Source organism: Portunus trituberculatus, chromosome 16 (genome assembly GCF_017591435.1).
Source record: "Portunus trituberculatus isolate SZX2019 chromosome 16, ASM1759143v1, whole genome shotgun sequence".
Classification (NCBI taxonomy): Eukaryota; Metazoa; Arthropoda; class Malacostraca; order Decapoda; family Portunidae; genus Portunus; species Portunus trituberculatus.
In genome coordinates this window covers 6838716-6859468 of record NC_059270.1, presented here as the reverse complement: position 1 = coordinate 6859468, position 20753 = coordinate 6838716, and the positions used below count along the sequence as shown (strand labels likewise).

Below are 20753 nucleotides of genomic sequence, written 5' to 3'. Positions count from 1 at the left end.
ATCAATGATCTAGTTTAAAAATTTTCTAATGAGTCGTTACCGTTCCATAAAAGTGAGTCAGAAATTTCTAATCAAGGTATAGAGAATTCTTACTGTAGTATACATATGAATAAATACTATCCAGTAAAAATAGATAGTGTATACGGATGGAGCAACCACAAAATGAGTAACAGAGAAAGTAAAGCGCCACGACCCCTCAACAGTTGGCCATAAAGAACAGCATACGTACTTAGCGCCTCCTGGGAATGTGTCCTGTGTTGGGGTGAAGACAATAAGAATTACACCGCGGACCATAGAGGAGAGACACACTGAACGTAAGGAAAGAAAGTATGTCATAAGAACACAAGACTGTAAGGAGATTACAATTGCTACCAACAAAAAAGCAGCTTCAGAAACTTACACAAGGTAGTTCTTGTCATGAGATTCAAATATTAGGAATTCATTTCTGAGGCACTATAATTAAAATTATTATAGAATTATTATAGAATATATAGAAAGTTAGTATAGGAAAAAGCTGAAAGGAAATAATTGTGAATAAATTGGGTTTTTTCTTCTGAGCAATGAGTTCTACAATATTTAGTAAAAGTTCCAATCCCATATTCATAATGGAGAAACTAGAAATATTTGACGTGCTTTAGTTCAGATAGGGAATTTACAAAACAGAACACTTAGACGTACAAATTTCAAGACATGTCAGAAAAGATGAGAAAATTAGGAGTTGATTTTCGGCAGATAAATAAGACTGAAATGTGACTGCCCGATGTTCCGGTGAGACAGAATTAGACCTTCCTCTACGAATATTGAATAAATTATTGCACGGGGCCGGCAAATAATCAAGGGTAATTCGTAATCCTTAGGCTCAACCGGCAAATATTGTGGAGTAAGTTTGAATATTATAGAACTCCAAGGGTGTCATAAACGTCACTAAGTAATGAGTTGAAATTGGCTATCTGTTAACGCGAAATGCATAATTCTGAACACAGTGATTAAAGTCCCATCACGTGAAGGTCACTCGTTCCTCTTACTGTTGGTACTACGTTTATAAATCTTTAGTGTCATGAGCCATTAGCACCAGAGTGAAACACACTTTTCGGTGCTGCCAAGTTGTAGATGTTGGTGGTGAGATGATGGTATCGTCCTGTGACTCTCTTCAAGGAAACACAACTCAAATATAATACGCGTCACTATTAATTGTGAGAACTATATTTTTCCTACGCTCACAGTGACTCCCACATGTATCGCCACAATCACAACTTTTCTTATTGATAACTCTATTTCAATGCAATGCCCAATCAGTGCCAGTCCATAGAATTAAATGTATTCAAAATATTATTAGGGGGAGTTTACCATTCCGTTTCCTCCTCAAGTGGTTGTAAATCAAGTTATCCATCCAGAACAGTTGTATCTTATTGGTATTTATTTTATTCGTCGTGACTAATGTAACTAAAAGGTAAGCTGGACAAAGTTTAGAAGATGTCTTGAGCACGGAGCGAATTAAAAGTTGAAAGAGTTAAAAGTTTCCTAGCTTCCCTTGCACACTGGTTGTCTCATAGTAATGAAAGCTAGTTAAGGCATGAAATTTGCTTTCTTTGGCACAGGTTAATTGATTTACAATCCTACCACACACCTAACATTTTTAGCTAATCATTGAGTCAAAAATACATTATTGTGATTAAATATAAATGTGTTAAAAGGATTTTTTTCCATTATTACTTCTTCTATAACTTGTTTACTATTACGTTGGGTTCCAGGAAGAAGGTAATCTGATAGTAAGGGTTCGTTATTAAAGCGACTTATTTTGAGAAACGAAATCACCCACAAGATGACATGAAGTAATACTGTAATAAGAAGTTACTGGAAGGGATAAGGCTTAGCAGGAGAGAGGAGGTACAGAGAACGCGATATGATATTGGAGACAGCGTAGTTGAGCAGCAGACGAGATAGGATTGGGAAACGTGAAGTAGTGAAGAAGCAGATTGTTGGAGTAGGGAGCAAGAAGTAATGGAGCAATAAATGAGGGAAACCGGTCTATTTTTTCATTGACACATAGTTTATACTGTAAGTTTTGACATCAGATATTTTTTTTTCATATATATATATATATATATATATATATATATATATATATATATATATATATATATATATATATATATATACGATTGAAAAATGGAGTTGATATGAATGTATAAGAAAATCAGAAAACTGCGAAAGGCAAGTAGACAAATATAAGAATTCTCCTAAATATGCAAACAGTATATCTGTCATTATCATTCGTAAAGTTATTTAGCCACCTCGCTAACCTGTTCAATATCCAGTGTCTAAACACTGAAGTGCAGTTGTTGGGGAATGTTTTATTATTGCAGTGAAATAACGGAGGATGAAGATGACGTTAGTGATGATGATATTACTGAAAATTATAACCCATCCCTGCCTTGAACCTTCTTTTCTACTTTATAATGAAGAGACGATAATTATAGTGATAAAAGAAAACATGTCAGTGAACGTGATATAACTTTAGTAGCTTTGACCTCGTGCTACACATCCCTATCTTAAGACAGGCAGTTATCATGACCCCTCAGGAAATTTATGTTACTGCATGCCGTTGACAGAAATAGTATTAGCAGTGGTTGAAGAGCCGCGGTTTCTTTAGAGCAGCGTCTTAAAATGGGTGGTGATGTAGAGGCCGAGAAGAAAACAAAAACATTATCAAAGGGTAATGGTGCAGGCAGACTAAAAAGGGAGAGAGAGTGTCACCTGTTATGATTATGAACGACCAGTTATTTAGAGTTGAACGGCGTTTGTGAGAAACAGTGCCAGCATTCTGTCTCCTGTCATGAGAAGGATGATAGTGCGTGAGGCAGAGACAGGTAGGTAGATAGATAAATACATAGATAGAGAGAGAGAGAGAGAGAGAGAGAGAGAGAGAGAGAGAGAGAGAGAGAGAGAGAGAGAGAGAGAGAGAGAGAGAGAGAATGATTATCTTTTTATTTGTAAGAAAGGGAAAAAAAAAGAAAAAAGTTTTTGATACTGTCAGATATCACAGAGAAGTCAAACTGTTAATGGAAATGGTGGTGGTGATAGTGGTGGTGGCGGCGGCGTGGTGATGGAGCCAGCTGGAGACCTGTCTCTCCACTTGACTCCGGAATAACCTTCCAGGAACACATTACTCCTGAGATGCTTCACCGACTTCCTTTATTAGCAAATGTAGGCTTACTGATGGAGTCACGAGGCGGAGAGGATGGAAGACGAGGAGCGAGAGTGGGTGAATGAAGGAGTGGGTGAGTCAGTCTATCAGCCACTCACTCAATCAGAGGTAGACATACAAACACGATGATAGAAAGAGATGTAGCCTAAGGAACTAATTGTCTTTGTGGAATATTCTCTCTCTCTCTCTCTCTCTCTCTCTCTCTCTCTCTCTCTCTCTCTCTCTCTCTCTCTCTCTCTCTCTCTCTCTCTCTCTCTCTCTCTCTCTCTCTCTCTCTCTCCACCTTCCATGCCCTAAGGATGTAATTGACCCCCACGTCCCTATGAAATGCCGCGTGGTCCTTCCTTCCCTTAGGCCGCCGGCAGTACCTTCCTGCAGAGGGCGAGGGAACCAACGCCCGACAACATGCTGCGTATAATTACATGCAGGAAAAAGTGTAATTCTCCGCTTGAAACAGTCTTGCTCCTCCGTAAAGTATTTTATAATGGCCTCTAATTGGACCATATCAGCTCTCTCGTAAACCACAATGCTGCTCCCTCCCTTTAATTTAGCCCGAAGTATTAAGTTCCGTTGCTGAAGGATAAGACTTTAATTAACTCTGAATGATTATAATGAAAGCGAGTCCCGAGAGATGTTTGTTTTATCATCATCTTAATGTTCTTCCTCTGGGGTTGTGTTTTATTAAATCCTGCCTGATCCCTCCACCCTCCTTCCCCGCTGTGATGTTCTTTCATGTGAGCCACTTTTTACTAATGTATGGAGATTTATTAGGTTCTATTGTAATTTCAGAACCTCATACATAAAATGAAAACTTGTGTAATTCACCATGGTCATCTGCTGGTCACCTAGCCAGCCTTCCCCATTACGGAGCAAGCTCAGACGTCATAGACCGATCTTCGGATAGGACTGAGACCACAACACACTCCACACACCGGGAAAGCGTGTGTGTGTGTGTGTGTGTGTGTGTGTGTGTGTGTGTGTGTGTGTGTGTGTGTGTGTGTGTGCGTGCGTGTGTGTGTGTGTGTGTGTGTGTGTGTGTGTGTGTGTGTGTGTGTGTGTGTGTGTGTGTGTGTGTAACTTACCCACTGTCTTAAGCATCGCGTGCTGCACTCATTATCGCCAGCTATTACCCTTCCGAAGAGCTTAGCGATCCTATCATCCCATCTGTAGGCCTTTCACACCACACATTCCATCCTCTTGCTCACGGTGAACAGTAATTGCTCAGACCTCTGTGGTGAAAACCTTAACAACCTGCGTGTGTGTGTGTGTGTGTGTGTGTGTGTGTGTGTGTGTGTGTGTGTGTGTGTGTGTGTGTGTGTGTGTGTGTGTGTGCTCGCGCGCGCGTCACAGCATAAAGCTACTCCTAACAAAGACAAAAGAATTCTTTTTATGTAATGACTTTTGAGACAGCTTGGGGTGTCATTCGTACACGAGTATGTATCGGCTTGACCGCCTCGCCCCAATCAGGGTGTTCGTGAAAGAGAAAAGCTTCTTTGATCTACTTGAACCAGACTTTCCAGGGTAAAATGTGTGGCAGGTCGCCAGCCTCAAAGGAAAGGCGTGAGACTGAAATGAATCAGCGACAACAACTCACTTTCTTTCAGCCACAGCGGCGGCACCTGGCTTGCTGATATTTCCTTTCTTCACAGTCGCCCCAGTAATGACTCAGTTGTGGTCATGTCCTCCTTGACTAACTCCACCGATGCATTGCCAGGCTTGTCGTGTGCCTGCCTCGTTCCCTTCTGGCGTGCTGCAGTGTAGTGAGTGAGGCTGCCACACATGGTAATTGCCACCACTACCTTACCGCTAAGAGCCATCACGGCATACATGCAGTAATCATAACAGTATATTCAGCTTGCCAGACTCTGTTGTCGCCGCTCCCACCCTTGTCCACATGTCCTTTCCTGCTGCGGCTGGTGCTTCAAGTCTGTTCATTAACTTCTCTGTCTTACTCAATACTCAAGAGAATTACACCGAATATCTTTCTTATTACCATTATATATATATATATATATATATATATATATATATATATATATATATATATATATATATATATATATATATTATGATGATATATGCAATATCTCTGAATAAGATATGTAAGATTAATTGATTATTCATTCATTCATTGATGTCAAACACGTGGGAATGATTTTGTTCATATTATAATATGCTTTCTTATGTTTATCTTTTTTGGAACATTTTGTATTCAGGTGAAATATACATATCTGAAAAGATCAGGAAATGTCGCTATGAAAGAATTAATGTAACATTCTGTTGAGCTGAAGACGAAAAGTTTTTCTCTTTCTACGATTAAAAGTGTAGAAACGTTTAGCTGAGATGTGCGTCACAAACCTGTTAATTATCCATTGTTCTAACGGCAGTGCAATGTACACTTACTGATTCCGTGTCTGGATTAATAATTCATTGATAACGCTTCGTGCTAGTCTTCGTTGCTGGAAGCCATTTTCCATCGCGCTGATATCTCTCTCTCCACAGCGCAGATTGTGCCACCCATCTCAACTTTTGAGATGCGTGTTTCATCAGTTATTCATTATATTTTATTTTATTTTGTTTTCATATAGTTTTATTTATTCATTTATTTATTTATTCATTCATTTCATTCATTTACTATTTATTTATTGCTATCATTATTGTTATTATTATTATTATTATTATTATTATTATTATTATTTTATTTATTTATTTATTTATTTATTTATATTTATTCATTTATTTCACTGCATCTAACCTCTGCATAGTATCATAATAGACCCTAAAGTTCCCGCGTTTCGGTTGTCTTCATGTTTCACTGCTTTGCTCTTTTGCAGCTTGGCGTTTGAACTTCAGAGGAATCCTCAGCGCCCGCTCCCGTGTAAACTTCGCCACTCGTTTGTTAGGGACGTTTGACCAGCGTCTCCTGGAATATTGGGTCATTTGTTTCACAGCGGCCTTGCTTACTCTGGCCGCGAAGCAAGTGCGGCGCTGAGTTTGTTCAAGGTACATGTATTTGGCGCGGCTCGTTACCTCCTGATGCCTTGTTTGTTTTGACACAGCGAGAAGAAATACCTTCCTGAATTGACCCGCCGTGGTTAAACGAATAAGAGAGAGATATTAGATCAATGCTTGGAAGATAAGAATGCGTACAGCTCCAGTGACTCACAATTCAATCAGTGATCTCAAGTTAGAGTGTACCTATTGGACTTGCATGACTCAATATTGATCATTTTAGCTGATTTCCAGAAGCAGTCGGAGATAAGTTTCTGTTACCCGAATTATTTAATACCAGCTGACAATTTTTAGATAATTAGTTTTATTTCACTAGTTATTGTTTAATGTTCTATTTTCGGGATTCACACTGTAACTAATATAATTTGATCCTTTATGAAGATGAAAGGTGATCCTTTGCTCATCTTCTTTCCTTAATGAAAATTTGATCTCTGAATATAACCCAGAAATGTGAACTTTTTATATTAATCTTATTACATCAAAATTTTCAGAATTTACACATTAGCTGCAAAATTATCATCATTGATATAGTTGTATATCGCTTCATATTATTACATTATTTATCTGGGTTTTTTTTCTTTTTACTTATTTTCATTTAGAGAGAGAGAGAGAGAGAGAGAGAGAGAGAGAGAGAGAGAGAGAGAGAGAGAGAGAGAGAGAGAGAGAGAGAGAGATGAATAATATGATACCGCCTTATATATTTATAATCAAGATTGTGAAAGCCATAAACGATTGTATTTATTCAAAGACCACGTTAAAACACATAATATTGCGTGTTTTATATAATGTGTGCATCTTCGTCATTCTACATTTAACAATCTTACATTAGCATTAGCATTCATTCACACCTATACCACTTGCACTCATAAATAACATAAATTCATATCCTTTACATGTATCTACACGTATTTTCATATAATCCTATTAATAAATGTATATCTCATGCGTCTCATACACCCCATACACTTCTGCCTAATATGTTCCTGTATATAGACATCCAATACACGTTAAAATCAAATGCAAAAACCCATCTGACCTATTCGTGGTAATTCTACGAAACATATGCTCTTCAAATACCTGACAATTGCTCTGCATCTTTCCCTTACTACAAGTTTACATAGTTCACGTACCCGCAATGTGCTTCTTTCACTACGCCTCAGCTATAAATACCCATATAGATCAGCTCAGAATTGAATGTCCTCTCTACACCACCGCACTACCACTGCACCACTTCCATCTCAAGCCCATTCCAGTCACATCTCGCCTTGCCTATATGAGTATGCTCTTCACAACCTCATAACTCACGGTAAATGCCTTACATGAAGAGGCTTTCCTTCCTATGCATCCTAAACACGATTCTCAAGACACGGTGGAAAGTGGGGTAGGAATAGGAACGGAGCTTTGTTTTCGTGGTCTTTGAGTGTGTTTATGTAACTTAAACAGGCAGAAGTGCATCAGCGTTCTCCTTTCTTGTTACAGATTTTTAGCACGTCATTATTTCCACATTATTTTTCTCTTTTAAGACGTCAGTGTCAGAGCTAGCTAACGGTTTATACCATGTGGGCTTTTCACGGGAATTTATGAGCTAAAGGGGATACTTTTGGGGGTACCTCCTATCTCAAACCCCACCGCTAGGAAACCGTTGCCCGGGTGAGGAAGCCCAACCTACACTCGGACCGTGGACAGGATTCGAACCCGTGTGCTTGGAGACCCCTCGGACCCCAAAGCACGCATGGTTCCTGCCTTCAATACTCTTATATGAATATTCTTCCTTACTTTTAATGGAAAGGCTTTTTACTCCCTTGGACAGGAAATCGTTCGTCAAGTAACCTCGTATTGTTTCAGAAATTTGAGTCATATTTTTTTCGGTTGGCTTAATTAGTCTCTATCACGGAATAAAAGCATGAATAAGTAAATATGATAAATACTAAGTAATACTAAATTCATTGATATGTAATCGATATCGGAACTTTTTTCATGAATCTTACTCGTACATGAAGCAATATTGTGAGTGCCTTAATAAACATTGTCGTGATGTCGTTCCTACATTTCGATATATTTCAGTGCCCCCAGAGCGTGTCCACTCGTCCGAATGAATACAAGTTGTGCATTAATGCTTCCACATTCATGTTTTTTTTCCCTTGTTTTTCCAATGTAAATATAAATGTATAAAATAGATAATTCATGATATTATTTCTCTCTTGACTCAAGGACAAAGACGTAATGTGTCAGTTACGGCACAAACGTAGAAAAAAAAATAAATGAATAAGAAATGCTGCACATAATTAAGACAAGGATATATAGAATAGTGTAGAATAAAGAAAGGAATTGATAAAAGTTACAGCATATTCAAATTTTGCTCAGAAAGAGTAAAGTTTCACGTTCGATTTTCCGAAGCTAAAATTCCTTCCTAATACTGACAGGATCACCGCCTCTTTTTCTTTGCCCCACACACTCAACGCTCCCGCCCTCCATTAGCTCTCCTGGTTTATCTCGCTGCGCCCTCCATACTCTTTAAGTGTCATCCAACGGTGCCTGCAGTATTACTTCATCTCCATCAAAGAACATAAATTGCGCTTCGTTTTACAATTTTCATAGATTCAACCTTTGTCGTAGCCAAGTACTATTTATTCTAAACAAAGAAGAGACTAAAGTAAATTGTTTGAACCATAATGTAGATAAATAGGCATACAAATAGATAGATATGTGGATGAATTGATAGTTTTTAGTTAGACAGTTGATCGGTCATAAATAATAAAATGCAAAAATGATTCCACTGACGACACACGAATATTGCAGAGAATATCATTTGTGTCGAAAGAAAACGATATCGGAGTAGGAAAAATACGAATCCTCCTTGATTTATATTCTTAAACACTTTGCTCTTACATCAAAACAAAATCGAAAGGCCAGTTTCATAATAAGACACATTCTTAAGGATGATTATACCAGTGATGATACACAGTTCTTATTAATCTATCACGCAAATCAAGAAAACCATAGTAAATCTTCCAGTTCCTTAAACTTTATTGTATGAAAGATATATAAAGATGAAAGTTTTGAGAATGCTCCCCTTTATCTTGTGTTCATTCCTTATTGAAATTTTAAAGCTAAAAATTATACCTTGCTATAAGTAAGAGGTTTGAGGGCGTTGGTTTTTAAATCTTTGTCCGGCCCAACTCAATACTTGGGAGTCTGTGGGTCCCTCTTCCGCAGGTCATCTTTATTTGTTGCGCGTCTGAGACAATCATCTCGACAAAACTTCAGTGCGGTACAGTAAATTACGAGGTGGTGGCTTTAGTGAAGGCAGACGTGACTGGCTTAGCAGGGAGTGGCGCAGGACACGGTGCTGACCCTCAAAACAAAGAACACACACACACACACACACACACACACACACACACACACACACACACACACACACACACACACACACACACACACACACACACACACACACACACACACACACACACACACACACACACACACACACACACACACACACACAGGTTTTTTTCATCTTTTCAGAAACTGCATGGTATCTTATGTGTAAGAATATCGGCGATTGTTGAAAATATTTTCTAATTTTCTATTTTTCTATTGCGTATATCACGTACTAATTTTGTAAGGAGAGAGCAAAATTCAAACGTTGTTTGTTGCAGATTAACAGAAGCATGCCAAAACACTATTTTTTTTTCTTAATTCCTCGTGGAAAAAAAATAAACATACTATAGCTATACTATTTGCACTGGCTCTTCTTCAGAATTCATTATCTTCTTTTTACGGAAGAAATGAATTCTCTTTGTTCGTCCCTCCCTTGTGTATGAAAAAAAAAAGGAAATATACCAGCACATTATTTGGTGTTTGTGAATTTTGTCAAATGTTTGAGTGTAACACTAGAGACACGAGTGTTTTGAAGCAGTTACGCAGCTTAAACTGATCAGGATTTCCTTCAGTTGTTTATTTTTATTAGTTTTTTTTTTTTTTTTGCCCTTTTTCTTTTCTTTTTTTTCTTTTTTTTTAATACGGTGCTTCAACCCGCAATAGAAATATATTACCTAGTTATTCTACTCTGTATTAACTAAAGTATATATTTAAGAAAAAACTATTTATAACATGAAACTAGAAATGGGTAATCTTTGCCTACTTTTATTTTTGATAAAAAATATGGATGTTTGATGACAAACACCTGTACGTATATTGTAAGGAGAGGTGCAGTGAGAATGATGTATGAACACCGCGTGGAGTGGCAAAATCAAGAGGAAAGATAAGGGATGGAAACATAATCAGCTGAAAAGAAGATATTTTATGTTATATCCAACGAAAATATTTCAGGAGTGGAAACAACACAGATATGGGATGTTTTTTGTTTTTTTTTAGTTTTATTACGTATTCAACAATGCCTGTTGTTTCCTCACTCCTCTGGTTAGTCTTAATTCCATGGATGTCTTTTTCTTGACGGTACAAAATATCTATTAAAATGTTATTGGGATCTGAAAAGTATCACTGAAAACTTAAATATCTCCCACTAGAACAGGTCTGTGAAAAGGAAACTTGTTAGAATGCGTAAGAATGCGGTCACTACTTTTTGTTTTTGACACTCCGAAAATTGTCTGTTAATGATAATTTTCTCAAACATGAAACCAGCGCTGCTGACTCCCATGGGCAATGTTTCTTTGATAATAATGACGCATCACCCAGATACGCTTACAAAGAAGCAAAATACAAAATTACACATTATTATATGCAGTGGCTTTTGTCAACAATTCACTCACACAGAAGAAAGAAAATGTAATGAAAAAATAATTTTTCCTCGGGAACAAAAGAGAGGAAGCAGGAAATGAACATGAGTAAGTCTTGGATTTTATAAAAGTGATGAAATAAAAAAAAGTAAAACTTGAAGTGAGACTTTTCTTCCCTCTCCCTCACACGAGTATGTTAATTCGTTTGAGTAAAAGTTAGGATTTTTACTCAGAAGTCATGAACACACACTGGCAGTAGCCTGATTAGGTCGAGGCACACAAGAGAGGCAGCCAAGATGAGAGAGAGAGAGAGAGAGAGAGAGAGAGAGAGAGAGAGAGAGAGAGAGAGATCCTGTTCTTCCTCTCAAGAGAGTCTGGGGTCTGCACTCGACTCATCCACCCTCTCCCAATCAACAGTCTGTCCAGCGGAAACATTTAATGACAGCCCAGGACGCGGCCAAGTTAGGCAGCACCGTGGTCTTGACACGCACTAGCCTGCTGGCTTCATATAATTGTGCTGCACAATGCTGAACACGGTGTGTATCGGTCTTGAATCTTTCTGTGAATGTGTGTGCACACCTCCCATTTACTGCTTGACGATTTCGTGCACTGTTCTATGTACAATTATGGCTGACCTTCGCTGAACACACAGCAGATCTTTTCAAGCAAAATTTAATATTCATTGTCGTGATGCAGCCGTGTGGAATGTTATGGTGCTGTGGTGACTCGTGCCTATGACCACTTCAGCGCTGGTATATTAATGATGTTATTTTTTCGGCTTTTATTTCTTTTTTTTTTTTGTGTGCGTTTTAAGATTACCGCCATACAAATCAAAGAACTGATAGCAAAACGCTACTCGATATAACGCTCAAAAAGATTTATGAGGGTAGAAGTTGTTTTTAGCACTTGTTTTTCATCATATTTCATCCAATGCCACATTCTGTATTTGATGAAAACAATATATATATATATATATATATATATATATATATATATATATATATATATATATATATATATATATATATATATATATACACACACACACACACACACACACACACACACACACACACACACACACACACACACACACACACACACACACACACACACACACACACACACACACACTACGAAGTCTCATCGTAAATAAAGAGTTGATGCTTGACTAAAGATCAAACACAGATGATATAAATCCTTACACCAAAGAAAAACATCATCTTTTACTATAGCTATAGCAGAAATAGACGATACTTTTGTTGAAATTTATCATCAGAAAGATCATCCTCATTGTGTTCTAAACACGACTCTGAGATGCATCCTGGCTATATGTAAGAATAAATGTGTTAACTTGTTCTCTGGACTCGAGGCTGTGTGATGTGAGATGCACATTCGCTTGGCCATTATGAGCGACTAGGTACATTCATACGAGGAACCTTATAATGGTTAAGAGTATGTTGTTGAAAATAATACTGAAAATCATTAATGTTAACTGGTATCTTTGTTACTGATATTATAAGAAACCGGTAACAGGATGCGGAAAATATCATTAGAAATACCAAGAATCATTAGTACATTTGTTGCATGACTACAACTCTTACTGCTACTCCATTGTTATCGTTGTCACAAAAGACGAATGAAGAAGTCTGGTGAATAAAAGGAAAATAAAATGAAGGAGACTTTAAGAGGAGGCCGCTAGGAAAAGAATAGACGAGGAAGATTCAATAAAAAGAAGAATAAAAAGGGAAATGTCACTCGGAAAACCGGCGGCCTCATCTGCCAAGTCTTCCACACCCTCCAAGCGCTGACTCGGCGCCCTCTCCTCCGTCTCACTGCCCACGCCTCTACCAGACTTCATTCCTGTCCTTCCTCGGTTCTTCTTTCTTTTCCTGAGTTTTACAGCACCTTTGTTACGTCTGTTGTGGGTTACAACTACACTACCGCTGCATGCACTACACTCACCCATCCTTGCATGACTCGATGTTTCGCGTGAGCATTGCGTATTTTTGTACCAGCTGCCGTTAATGTCTTTGTTTTACTTATTTGTAAAGTATTTCTCTATAAAGGTTGTACTAATGTATGCTGTTATATGACTTACAGTTTTGTGAGCCAGCAAAGCTCTTTTAGCGGAGTACGAAAAAAGTTGGAAACAGGATGTGAGAGACGCAATTCTGGAGAGAGAGTGAGGAGGCTGAGACCACTGAAGCAGGAAACAGGGAACTCGTGAAGAAGTGAAAGAGGTTAGTATGGAGTCCATGAGGCATGTAGACTGTGGCTTGCTTAAGTTGGTGAAGGGCGTGGCTGGACACTGCGTGGCAGAACAGAAGGAAGTGCGTGACACACAGGATATTATGTCAATCACGAGGTGGTAATCTTCAATGTTTAGTCTGTATTCGTGCTGCTATTTTTCTCCTCCCTTCACGTCCTTACTCCAGCTTCACTCTCTATCCTTTCCCTCTCTCCGACTTTCCACTCGTCCTTCCCCAGCCTCTGCCAAGTCTCTCGCTATAATGATCCGCTGGCAGTCGATGCTGAGTTCAGGTCATCGCCTGCCAGCCATGAAGAGTGGAATCCGAATACTCTCCCTTATTAGTTATTTGACGCTACTGGCAGTTCTGAGTAACTAGTTGATTTACACTAAGAAAAATAGTCATATTGGCGCTTAAATGCTCAAACGACTTAAACTTGTACTGTTAGTGATATCTTTTGAAATTACGCTCCACTCTTGCACTACAGAGGCGAGTACTTAAACATAAGCTTCAGCAGTGACCTCCTTAAGTAAAAAGATGTAATTATATATTTTTTCCCCACCATTGGATTATTGAAGAGACCAAATACCAACCTTCCTCTGCTAATGGCTCCTTGATATTTTCTTAAATACCATGCAAGGAATACACTTCTACTCAGGTTGCGAGGAGTGTGGGAATGACTAGCAAGGCAGCCACGCCCTTTAGAGGAGAAAATGATGATATCTTTTTCATTTGTGTTAAGTTGATCAAGAGATATGAAAACGAGAAAAAAGAAAAGCTCCCTAAGATTTTAATGTACTCCTCCTTCTGCTCTTCTTCTTCTTCCTCCTTGTTATCATTCTATTTCTTCCCTTCAGCCTCCTCCTCCTCCTCCTCCTCCTCCTCCTCCTCCTCCTCCTCCTCCTCCTCCTCCTCCTCCTCCTCCTCCTCCTCCTCCTCCTCCTCCTCCTTTTCTTCTTCTTCTTCTTCTTCTCCTCCTCCTCCTCCTCCTCCTCCTCCTCCTCCTCCTCCTCCTCCTCCTCCTCCTCCTCCTCCTCCTCTCTCTCTCTCTCTCTCTCTCTCTCTCTCTCTCTCTCTCTCTCTCTCTCTCTCTCTCTCTCTCTCTCTCTCTCTCTCTCTCTCTCTCTCTCTCTCTCTCTCTCTCTCTCTCTCTCTCTCACACTAACATCACCACTACTACCTCTTTTACTTACATTTCTCATAATACTCATATTTTTTGCTGAGTTGCAGATTTTTGTTATTCTTTCAGATATTCAGTATTTGCAGATATCACTCTCCCTTCCCGTCAAGTTTAGTGTAAGTTCTTTCTGGTGCAAGACGAGTGTTAGAAGAGGATGAGAAAGAGGGAAATTGTGTGTGGGTGGAAGGAGAAGTGCCGAGTATATGGTGTTCTGGATAGACTGTCTAGTGTCTGAGGCGAAGTAATGAACATGTTGATACTGGCTGATGGTAATGTGATAAATGGTGCTAGATTATGAATTTGGTGCTGGTGATGGGATAAGGAAGCCATTTGTGTGTGTGTGTGTGTGTGTGTGTGTGTGTGTGTGTGTGTGTGTGTGTGTGTGTGTGAAAAGAGGTTGGGGGCAGTTAGTGTAAGAGTGCCACTGACCAAGGGCAAGAAAGATAGCGAATCCCAATCCCTGTAGAAAGATCAAAAGGATTATCATGGAAAATAAATGTTTATAATCGTTTCAAAACCGTTTTGTGGAATTGTAAAATCATAAATAATACAAGAGAATGTGGAACAGTGAAGAAAGATGACAGTACGGGGACAAAAGATGGCAGAAGTGAATATTAAAGTAAGAAGGTTTGGAAAGAGGAAAGTCAGTTTTGATGGATAAGGAAAATGTAAAGGAGAACGAGGAAACTAAGAGGGAATGGACCAAGGTAGACACGAGGTAATGAGTGGTGTGAGACTGTTAGGATGAGAAAAGTGGAAGCGTGAGAAACCTATGAAGGAACTGAAGGAGGTGACGCTAGGGAGGGAAGAAACCTGAAAGAGATAAGAAGCTTTAAGGAAAGGGAAGGGAGGGATGCTGTTAGGAAGGGAAAGAAGGAAGAAGTGACTGCCAAAGGAGGGGAGAAGAAATCTGAAGGAGACTGTCAGGGAAGGAGAGCTGAGAAGAGGCTAGAAATGGAACAAAAAATGAGGCAGTGAATTTTACGATGCACCAAGACGGGTGAGTAAAAATTACTTTGCAAAATATTTTAATCTTACATCTGAAATTAGCTAGAATTAAACAAATATAAATAAAGAAAACCACAGTTCATATTAAAAATTTCTTCTGCATGCACTCAACGAAACTAAATGAATCATGGAGAGAGTAATGAATTAGACTAATAAGCTGCCATTTTTTCCAAGGTTTTTGTATATGTACCTTCCTGCAACTCTCGAGAATTTACAAGGAAAAATAGTATGAAATGGAAAAGATCACATTTAGCGCTTCTTCTCCATAATTATCATCTGCCAACTTTTAATCCATGTTCATGATTACCTGTAAATATTTGTTTGAAATGCCGCCAGCCAATCTCGTTCCACCTGCAGAGCCACGAATATGCTTTTCACGGGAATTCATCTACCTCCCCGCCCTTTCCCTCCCCCTTCCCTCCCAACAACCCGAGGAAGATATCGTGCGCTGCGTGGAGAGCTGATGCATGCACGAGCTTTACCAGTGCACGCTAAAGTCCTTTATCTCATTTTGCTCTAGCCTCTAATGAAACTAACTCTTTACTTCACTGGTGTGTACTGGTTCAGGGAAATAAATAATACATAAATATTTTTTTGTTCCACTTAGATCTTTCGCTTCCATTAGACACATCTTTTCGTACTTACTATGCACATAGAGACTTTTTTTGTGTCCTACAGCCATTTTCCAACCATTCTGTGTAGAAGTTTCTAAATCTATTATTTTGTATATCTCTTCATTTTTTATTCTATTACGTAGATATTACATACATTAATTTTAGTGTAAAGAATCGTTACCTATTGCAGTCAAATGGTTAAGACATACATATAGTACAGGTTTCCATGGTGTATAGGTGCGCATAATGAGCTTTGCATCTATCCATGGTGATAATGGTCCCTGTATTCTATATATGGACTCGTGAAAGTAATGCAGTGCCCTGTAAAGTGCCTTAGCGAGCAGCAGCCTGCCAAAAAGCACTCTCCGCCCTACAGTCCACGCCGTCCTATGCCTTAACTGCTGGTGGACGATTAATGACCTTGGAAGTTGGAAAATTTTCTACTTTACGTCACCTAGAATAATGGTCTTACGAAATTCATAGCAAAGACCCATAACTCACGGAAATGTATAACGTCACGCCGCGAGGTAACGACGGCCAAGGAGATATACTTTCCTGGCGAGAAGTTCATATAGATCCCAAAGTTGTGGCCGACACTATAGTCATTGATGGGTTTCGCAGCACTTACCCTTGGCACGCTTCCTGTCTCATAAAAAAAAAAAACATACTTTTTTTATCTCCTGCCAGGTATACTTGATATTAACTCGTTTAGTACATTTGGTTTTAGTACCTAGTCAGTCAAGCAGGTGGGTCTTTTTGGTGAGCTTCTAATCCCGCACATACAGCTTTTCTTTCCGTCACAAAATGCATGTGAATGTTGTGTTGCCACAGACTATGTCTTTTCCCCTTCTCAAAGACAACGCATGGCGAATCAAAAGTGTCGGCGTGATATTAGTTGAAGTGGTAACTCATAAGTTATATCTGTGGCCGTTTTTCGACATGCAACCATTGCTGTATTTTTTCGTCTATCTTACTTAGTCGTGGTGTTCAAAAAGAAAAAAAAAATCATGATCAGTACACACGTCAGCTGCGTGACAGCGGGACGTGTGTTGCACTGGGGGTAGCAAATTCGAGTTGGTGTCACGGGCATCCCGTAAAGTATAATCTGTATTTCACATAACACTAAAGCCACTGGATTAATGTACAGTTGACGCTTTTTTCTCGTTTCCACTCACAAAAAAAAAGCAAAATACTTGGCTACGTTATATTTTCAGATTTTTTTATGACTTAACGAATAGTGAAAATTTGAAGGCACTTCTGATTAAGAAAGATTTAGTTGCTGTGGTTCCTATAACTGAGCGCTTGCTGGCTCCGCAGTAGCGCAGCTCACTGATGTATCTTCACCATCTATTCCTGAAAAGGATTCATGTTGTAGCTCTCACCCTTTATTGCCGCTGCTGGTATGTTACGGCCACGTGGCGCCACAGGGATCCCACCGGGTGGGAGTGGGCCACTAGCGCATCGGGCCGAATATTGACCACCATGAATGTGTTATTGATTAGTTGATGTTCTGGTAAAAGGAAGTTTGCGGTCAAGCATTTGCCGCCAACCTGTAAAGAAAAAAGGTCTTCGTATGATTCGCGGTGCTTGAAGCAGCCGATTAAGCATAAAATTGAAGAACGCTTTCCATATAGTACCCTTGGTAATGTGGTGCCGGAGCTTCATCTAAGAGTGGAGGCGTTACCTTAGACCGAATAATGACACGAAGAGAGCAAAGAGAAGAGAGTATGCTAGGAAGGGAAGGATGCTGAAAATGGGAAAGGATTATCTTTCAGGAAGAAGAAATGGAGGAGGGAGATAGAGACAATTGAGAAAGAATTAGATTATGTAAGTAGCAGGGTGGAATAATTAACTAGGAGGCGTGGTTTCCGTGGGAGGAGGAGTTGTGAGAAGAGCGGATTTAACCAGTGGAAAGAACACACCATGCGAGCGAGTGAGAAAAGATAAAGGGGGAATTGGATCTGGAAAAGCAAAGTGTTGAGGTGGAGGAAAGAAATTTAATCCTGAAACCTTGGCGGAGAAAGTTCAAATCATTATGACGGCAAAAGTATATATATATATATATATATATATATATATATATATATATATATATATATATATATATATATATATATATATATATATATATATATATATATATATATATATATATATATATATATATATATATATATATATATATATATATATATATATATATATATATATATATATATATATATATATATATATATATATATATATATATATATATATATATATATATATATATATATATATATATATATATATATAAAGAAAATACAGGATCGACAACCTTCTTTCATAGACGAAGGAGTCTGCAAAAAAGTATTGGAGAAATTCACCAAAATGTAATTCGTCCTGACAGAAAATTTCGAAGATTTGTGGATAAAAGTGAAAATTGTGTTCCATCGGAAGGACCAGTAAGGTAGCGGCAGGCGAGATTCACTGACGGCTTCTTTCTCACTGTCTAGCTGGTCTTGTTGCAGCAGCAGCATAGAAGTTTGTCTCTGAAAAATTTCCTCTCCCCCATGGTACGGTACCCTGTGTTAGGAAGAACATCAGGTGTGCTGCGACTCATCTCCCTGCTGCTGAGGTAAAGTCCAATCTCGCGGCGTGAGCGCTCCGCACTTGCGAGAACACAAACATTAATTTGTTTACTTTGTTCCAATATTGGTCCATTGAACGGATATGCCTCTTTGAAACAACACCCTTAGTGCCGCTACTCCTCCAGCCGGCGTGGCTTAATATATAAGTAAAAATCCCTACACTCTGCCTACGACGCTATATTGCAAAATACTCGTCTGTGTACGAGAACCCGCCGAGTTTAATAAAGGCAGCTCTGTGTCGCCGGCGGGGAGTCGCATCGCCACCCCTCACTCACTCATGCCCTCTTGAGCCTTGCCTCGCCAACCGCACAGGAAGAACACAGCCTCGGATATTTCTTCTGTATATCTTAAAAGCGAAGTGCCACTTGACAAAAAAACGGTAAAAATATGTAAGACATGTCTGCTGAAGATCGTACAAAGACGAAAGGATACAAAGGCAAGATCTGACGATATGAGTGTGGAAAAGATTGAATATATACCTCCTTGGCAAAAAATAGTACAAATATATAAGAAGCGCTTATAGTAGAGATCATTAAATGGCAAGAAATAAAAGACAAGATATCAAGATGAGCTAGAAAAGCATGAAACAGATACAGTTTATAGACAGTATAGAAGACGTGAAGTTAGTTTTTATCAATGAGTAGACAAAAAAAAAAAAAAATAGAAATAATAATGAATAAATAGACAAATAAAGAGAATCAGTGAGATTTTACCATCCGTGACCTGTTATATACAAAATATTAAAAAAGAAAACTAATCACGAGACTCCTTAGTTTGGTAACAAATGGAAAAGAAGCTAAAAGATGTGTAGTGAGAATAATTTAATGAAAGATCTGCTAGACACCAGAAAATCGTCCAAATTTTAAACACTAATGGAAAGATAAAGAAAAGAAACGTAAATGAAAAAGAAATGAAACTGTATATTTCGAAATGACATGACCGGGGGTGGATAGGCGAGGAGCATGAGTGTTAACTATTTTTTAGACACGTATAGGGAAGCCCAGGGAAAGAAGCCACGTACATCGACACATTCTTGAGATAAGATCGCCAGGAATGGATGAGGGAAAACTCTATAAAAAAAAAAGTTAACTATGCTAAAAAAATATAAATAAATAAATGAAATTAATTAAATAAATAAATAAATAAAAAATAAAAGGCAGGAAACGGCAACTTGGAAAAAATCAGTCTCAACACTGTAAGAAAAGCTGAAAAGAATAGAAGGAAGGAAAAACACATAGAAGTCAGAACATCACCACTGAAGTAAAAGCTGGAGAGGAATGCGGAAAAGATATCGTGGAAAACACTATTAACTCACCACAAAAAGACTGTCTGAAAAAGAAAAAGTAAGAATATCTATCATTTCCACCATCTGCCAACTTCTCTGTTACACTCAACACTTAAGATAACGCAAATGGTGTAATGATGATATTACAAGTAAATCCTTGAACAAAGATGCATTAGTCGCAGCAACTAAACAGTGTGCAATATCTCATGTCCATCTCAGTAATCGTGCATTAAAACGCATTAACACAGCCACAGCCATTTGTAGTGAACGCGGCGAGGGTGGGATGGTGATCCAATTAATAGCCTTTCCTTGTCTCGGGTTAGGATGGTACAGAGGAAAGCAGAGCTCGACGTCCCGAGCCAAGCCAGACGGTGTCGGATTTACCTGACTAACGAGAGCCAGTGTGTCATATAGCAAGGCCCCGTCAACACCCGCCCTGGGGTCTGGAGTGGTGCTGGTTACTGCAGGAAGGGGTAAAAGAGGAAAAAAGATATTTTGTAACACACGAGGAGAAAATTACCCTTGTTAGGTATGAGTTAAATTAATGACTCGTATTCTCAACCACTTTGGTGTTTTAACCCTTTCTCTGCTATTTGGCACATTTCTTGAATTACTAATAATGTAAGACTTTTTTTCTTATCCTATACCCACCTGTATATTGTATTGCTTAGAATTGCAAAGTGTACTTTTTAATACATTCTTTTCATGTACATGCACATAAAAACTCCATATATTGTCCTTAGCTTTGCAAATTCTTCTATATCGCAGTGAAAATTAAGTTTTATACTGTATTATACAGTCTCTAGTGTCAATTAT

The 20753-nt window shown here is 38.6% G+C and overlaps 2 protein-coding genes across 2 annotated transcripts in view; one reads left to right on the top strand and one right to left on the bottom strand.

Annotated features, from left to right (window-relative positions):
• The window catches only part of LOC123504401 (phosphotriesterase-related protein-like), a 116019-nt gene that overhangs the window by 37466 nt on the left and 57800 nt on the right, over positions 1–20753 (top strand). The gene's annotated exons all lie outside the window — the stretch shown is intronic.
• Positions 1–20753, bottom strand: part of LOC123504400 (extracellular serine/threonine protein CG31145-like) — a 159849-nt gene that overhangs the window by 105503 nt on the left and 33593 nt on the right.